Source organism: Sylvia atricapilla, chromosome 15, assembly GCF_009819655.1.
Source record: "Sylvia atricapilla isolate bSylAtr1 chromosome 15, bSylAtr1.pri, whole genome shotgun sequence".
NCBI lineage: Eukaryota > Metazoa > Chordata > Aves > Passeriformes > Sylviidae > Sylvia > Sylvia atricapilla.
In genome coordinates, this window is record NC_089154.1 from 6,037,208 (window position 1) to 6,043,836 (window position 6,629).

The window sequence follows — 6,629 nt, forward strand, 5'->3', positions numbered from 1 at the left end:
CTGAAAAGCAAAGAGAAAACCTGCCGCAGGGAGAAATCCTGCTCTGATGGAGCAGGTGGATCTGACCTGGGCTCTGCAGGGGCTAAAAGAACTGTGCTTTTGCAGGTGGCTGGCCGCAAGAAAAGTGCTTTTGCACGGGCTGAAGCGGGGGGGGCACTGCTGGCCCACATCGAGGAGCTCAGCTTCTGTCCCTGTGTTCACCAGCTCCTACCCCAGCCTACCCCAGGCTGCTCCTGGCGTCTCTGGATGTGCCATCGCTCCCTGCACGGCGTTTCTGCAGCCCCAGGCCCTGGGCTGAGCTGTGGGGGATCCTCTGGCTGTCCCTCCGAGGGATGTGGAGGATGGAGCAGCCCAAACCCGGGCTCTTTGTGCACATCCCTCAGTGCTTCGTGCAAAGGGAGAGCCCAGCGCTGCTGACGGCAATCCCTGGCTGCAGGAGAGCTCTGTCTCCCCGTCCTGAGCAGAGTCAAGGCACTGTGCTTTGCGTTTAACAGGCGGGTTGCAGGGACATGGCAGCCCTCTCCACAACTTCCAGAGTGGCAGAGGTGGCACTGGTGACTTTTGCTGCAGCTGTGCCCTATATTTCCCCCCACAAAGCCATGCCCTGTCCTGCTGGAGGACATTCTTCCGTATAACTAATAATCTTTGTATCCCAGTCATGTGTTGTTGAAAAGTCCTGCAGCACCCGAAATCATCTTGGTAAGCTTTTGGAGCACCAATTCAGATTGCAAGTTGGGACAGTGACACTTGGATTAATCTCTGATTGTCCTGATATCCAGTAAACTGCTGAAACTCACTCCCCTCATGTGTCACATCTCCTTCCTGCCGCCAGCAAAGATCCAGGAGGAGCTCAAGGGACATGCTGGAGCACGTGTGTGTCTGTGATCCCTGCTTCTGTCATCTGTGGGGCTCTCACAGATCCCTCCTGGTGTTTTAAAGGAAAAGAAGCTGGGACAGGATTAGTGCTGGGATAATTTGTTCTTGCTGGTCTGAATTTGAAGAAGGAGATCACTGGTAGCTTGAGGTTGTCTTTCAGTCCATTCCCAGGCATTCCCCCGTGTCCCCTCTCCTCTCACCAAATGATGTCCTACTAAGCCGTGTGGACATGCTTGGTCCCTTTGTTCTCCAGCCTCTCCATGGCTTGGCCCAGAAGGGATGGATGTCCTACAAGCTCCTTCTTAGCTCGGGAGATGGTTGTGGTGTCACCTCTTGCCTAACACCAGATGAACCTGCAGATGACCCCTGTGCAGTGCCTACTCCAGTGGGAACCTCTGAGGTTCTCCAGGCCCTCCTCCACACAGCCTCGTGTTTGGAGCTCCCTGGACACTCCCAAACTCCTCTTCCTGAGCTTTCCCTCAGCCAGTGCTGTCGTTTCTTTGGTCTGCCGAGCTTTCTCTGATCTCTGAGTCAGGCAGGATGCGACAGAAGAGGAATCAGGCTAATAAGGGGATTATCTTGGCATCTGGCTCCATTCACAGTCAATCCTACAGACAATGGCTGTTTCCAGCAGTGGGTTGGGATGAGTGTCTGCAGACACGCAGGGCGTTGCCAAACTGGCCCGATGTCCCCATCCCCGAGGTGGCCGCAATGGCGAGTGTGGGAGGAGGGAAGTGTGAAACTCGGAGCAATTAGGCAGGGCTGTGCCCCGGGGGGTTCTTTGGTCCTTGCTGGGGGGACACCTCAAAACCCAGGATTATCTGGGCTTTTCCTGCCTCCTCTCCCCGCAGATGTTGTGTTTACAGATGGAGTTTTGCTGATGTTCTCCCAAGCTGAGACGCTGCATCAGTGCTGCTCTCTCAGCTCTTTCTGGCAGCGAGGATGACAGACATTCCTCTTCTGGAAATCTCCTTTTGGTGGACCCCAACCTTCCACATTTCATGGCAGGGTGCAGCAGGGCAGCCCAAAGTCCCGCTGGGAGCTGGTTTCCCACCCAGCTAGGAACACGTGAGGAGTCACACAGGCGTCCTTGCCTCGGTAAAGAGCCCCTGCAGACTCCTCTGTACCCTGGGGAACTCGTTCTACTTCTGGTTCTGGCTTCACCAATTGTTAATCCCAAGCTGTCTCCAAAGCCAGCTTTTATTGGGAAGGCTTTAGCGACAGTTGGGTAAGAACAAGTTTCCAGGTGAGGTCACTGGTGGAGGCAGGGATCTCTCTGGATTATGCAGCCTGACTTCAAAGGCTTCTCCTCTCCTCTTGAGGTTGAAAGGACTTATTTTATGAATAGGTCATGCCTGGTTTTAATTAGGTTGTTTTTGTATTTGGGATGTCTTATTAATGCCTCAGTCACATGTGCTTTTATTTTTTCCCACCCTTGCAGAATCACCAGGAAGGGAGGAGGAGATACCTCTGCTTCCTCATAGCAAAGGCTTCGACTCATTTGCAGACGACTGCAAAAATGATTAAGCATTGAGAAAACCAGGAGAAGCAATGATGAAATATCTTGTCCAGGGCTGAATCTTCCAGCTGGGCTGTGGGGAAGGGTTGCTGGAGAAGGGGGCAGAAAACTTCCTGGGTGGGTGGTGCTGACATGACAAGTGATGGATCTCTCTGAGGGATGTGAGGAGCTCTGGAAGGCACCAAGGATGCTTGGCTGGCACTGTGCTAGGGAGGCTTAGACTATTTTGGGCTCCCACTTCAGGCTGTGTTGGGAGGAGATGGCTGAGGGCTCTTGGCTGGGGCTTTTCTGCCTTGTCACTGGAACTTGTGCTGCATGAGGGCTTCAGTTGTCCCCTTGTAGGGCTGCTCAGGGGAATCAAACTGTGGTTGGGTTGCATTTATAGTGGGAAAATATTTGAAGAGCCACTGCTAGAGGTCATGGCATGGCTGTCCATGAGTCGGTTCCTCTTCAGGAGGTCATTCCAGGGCTGAATTCCTTCCTGGTGTTGACAAGGGCTCTCCCAGACACACGGCCAATCCCAAGTGCAGCTGAGGACACGCAGTACCTCCCTTGGGAATGCCAGGCATGACTGTGGTGTAAAGCCTGGTCCAGATGCCACGGAAGAGGCCCTGCATTAGGATCCTCAAGACCTCTGTAAGTGTAGGTGCTCTTCTGGCTGGTTTGATTTGATTTAACTGAGGTTGTGTCTAATGTTGTGGGCTCAGGTGCTGGGGAGTGGCTTTTGTGTTGTGCTGAAGCTGGATTTTGTGTGCTCCCCTCTCAGTTTTGGGCTGGAGGAGCCCTTCTGGGCAGCTCACACCTCTGCTCTTCCATTGCATGATCCTGCATGGCCCATCTCCATCACACAATGCTGATGCTCAGCTCCGTGTGGGAATGTGCTGGGGCAGAGGAGGAGGAGGGCAGAGCTGGGGCCAGGAGGGGTGAAATGGGAGACAATGCCTGCCCAGCACCTTCCTAATCCCCAGAGACTGCTCCCACATGACAGGGCAAGACAGCCCTGCTGCTGGGAGGTGTGTGAGGAGATGTCAAATCAGAGCCGCTGCCTTGGCTGTGGGAACCCGTCACAGCTCGGGGCCAGGGTGTGGAGTCAGCTCTTCTTGCCTCTTCCTGCCCCTTCTGGCCTCATTCCCTTCCCCAAACAAGGTTTTGGTGAAGATGCCCCAGCTGAGAGCTGGGGATGGCTGAGCTCAGCTGTGGGTGGAGATGTGGTGGTGGCACTGCCACTGTCACTGTGCCTGGTGCTTTCCTCCCATGGTGTCGTGGCTTTTGCTGGAGGAGGCGTCCCAGCTCTGAGTCTCTGCTTTCTATCTCATTTCCACCAGGCTGTGACCACCTCCACGTGGGTGCAATGACAGCTGGAGCTGTCTGCTCTGCTCCCTGAGGGCTGGGAGAAGGTGACACAGCCACCCCCCGGGACCCTGAGGTTCAGGATTGTCCTGGTGTGTGCCATAGGGTACAGAAAAAGCTCCTTGGAGACCTGAATGCGGCTTTCCAGTATTTAAATGGTTTATAAAAAAAGAGGGAGACCCACTTTTTATATTGGCAGGTAGTGATAGGACAAGGGGGAAAGGTTTTAAATAAAAGAGGAGTGATCTAGACTGGATACAAGGAAAAAAAATCCTTCTCTGTGAGGGTGGAGAGGCCCTGACACAGAAATTCCCACTCTGCCTGGGCTGGGACCTTAACCACTGTGCTGATGCTGGTGGTCATGGGGCTCTACACCTTTGCAGGTGGGTTGCTCAGCATCTGCTGGCCTCGATTTTCTTCTTCCATTGAAACACATCCCTTACTTACCCTTCTGCTTTTATTTGATTATTGTTGTTTTTTTGCTCCTGGAGGTCGTATCAGTGGGGTTGGAGTCCCTGCTCCATCCAGCCAGTATCTGATCAGCTTTCTGGGGCAGGTGATGACTCAACCCACGACCTCTCCTTTGTCATTACACCTTTCTGTTTGTAATAACTCCTCCCCCACCACTGCTTAAGCACTTTCTCCGTGTGTGTACCTATTTGTACCAGCAATGATCTGGGCTTCTCCTATTACAGGATTATTATTGTGGAATCCAGGACCTGAGAGGCCCTGACCTGGCTCCTTTCCCTCCCTCTGGCCCTGCCCTCAATGCAGCCTGCTGCCCTCCCTGCCCAAAACTTTCAGGAATATTTCTTGGCCTTGCTTCCCTAGTGTGTGACCAGCTGTTTTCGTCCAGGGTCAACCCATATGGTGGTTCTGGAGGCTTTGGAGCTGGAGTTGGAAATTGTGGGTTCCTGGCTCCCAGCCCCACTCTCAGCCCAGGGGACCATGAACCTCTGCCAGCCCTTTGGGTTTTTGTTTTGGCTGGACATTCCCTCCCCTGGTAGTGCCAGTGGAGACACCAGCAGTGAATCCTCCCTCCTTATCTCATCCTGGCCATCCAAAGGGGAAACAATTCAAAATGTATCCATAACACGGTGGATTTTGCAAGGCTTTGGTTTCAGGCAAATCCCAGCTCGGGTTTTTCCTGCCCACAAGGCCTGTTGTGTTGTGAGGCACCTCGGTGTGAGCTCAGCCAGGTGTGATCATTGCATCACCCTGATCCTGGAACATCCCTCCAAATCCCAGGCATGGCTGGGGGGGGTGTAGCCTTGGATGTGATTTAGTGACTGGTGGTTGAATTTATGACCCACTTTTTAAATTTCTGCTTTGGCTGGTGTGCTGAGTGATGGATTCTGGCACGGGTTTGCAGGAGGGAGAGATTGGTGTGGAAAGGGACAAGCTCTGGATGGACCCTGCTAAGTATCAGGCGGAAAAATAAAACTGTAGGGCTGGGAGGAGAGCTGAGGAGTGCACTAATGTGGGATGGATCTCATCTTCATCCCACCTCTCCCTAAATCCCAATGTCCTGGATGTGATCTGGGGCTGGCTGGTGTCCTCCTGGTTGTGTGGGGCTTCATCTCTCCCTTTCAGCCATCTCTTGTCTTCCCCTCCAAGCCCCTGGTGAGGCTGCAGCCCCTGTGGCTCTGGGCTGCTCCCTGCCACCCCGTCTGTGAGGCTGCTGTCCCCTCCTTGGCACCAGACTCATCGAGGAGCTGTTCCCCCTTCCCACTGCAGCTCCCCCACCACAATGCCAGCAGGACAAGGCTGGGGACAGGCACGACCCTGCAAACTTGGCAGTTTTATTGGGATTTCCTGACTGCTCCAAGCCCACACCCAGGGGTGCTTCCAGCACTGTGCCTTTGTCCCATGCAGGGACAGATGTCATCTACGTGGACACACTGCAGACACTCATTGTGCTGGCAGTCTAAGGTGAGAGCTGGGACAGCACTGATCCATTCAGAGGGACCCTCTTCCCTCAGCAGGGTGGTCTTGGAAATAAATATTCAGTCTGAGCAATCTGGTGGCCAAGATGCCCAGCAGGACCCCAGTTTGTAGCAATGACCTCAATAAAATGTGTGGTCCCCCTGTGTCCCCCGTGTGCCATTCCTCCAGGGCAGATGCCATCCCCCTGGTGCTCCATGTGAGGCTGTCCCCTGCCCTGGTGACATTCCTGTGGACACCACTGCTCCACAAGTTTGTGTCTCACTCTGAGACTGATCAAGGGTTTGGCAGCAAAGCAGAATTCCCAGTTCTGCTCCGGGAGTTTTGGTGGGGTCTCCACACAGGATCTCAGAGCCCAGGGACGTGCCTGGCAGAAGGTGGGGCTGGAACAAGGCACTGCTGCAGGGGTGGGATGTGGATCTGGGTGCCCTGCTCCGGGTTGGAGTGAGGGTGGCTCATCCCCAGCCCTTCCTGAGCCCCCAGCACTGTTGTGTCTCCCCTTTTTCAGCCTCAGAGCATCCTCGGGAGGCCGGGAGCTTTCATCAGCCTGGCTCTGCCATCGGGGCTCTTGGCCCTGAGGAGCAGGAAGCAAAAAGTCAGGTCCCAGCTTCAAAGGCAGGTGTTTAACTACAGAGGATGGTTTCTAGAGGCTCTCCTGAGATGATTTGCAGCATCTCCTGGGGGAGGCTGTGCAGGCAGGAAGGTAGGAAAGCCCTGACCCAGAGCTGTGGAGAGCAGAGCAGCCCCAGCCCTGTCCTGTGGCTGCTCCCCTGTGCCAAAGCAGAGCCCTGGAAGCAGCAAGGCACGTTTACAAAAGTCAGATGAAAGGACAGAGACTTTCTGGAGAAGGGACAACAGCATTTAACAACCCCAAGAGCAGCACAGAGCTGCTCCAGGCAGAGGAGGACTTTGCCTTTTGGGGCAGATCAGAGGCTGCAGC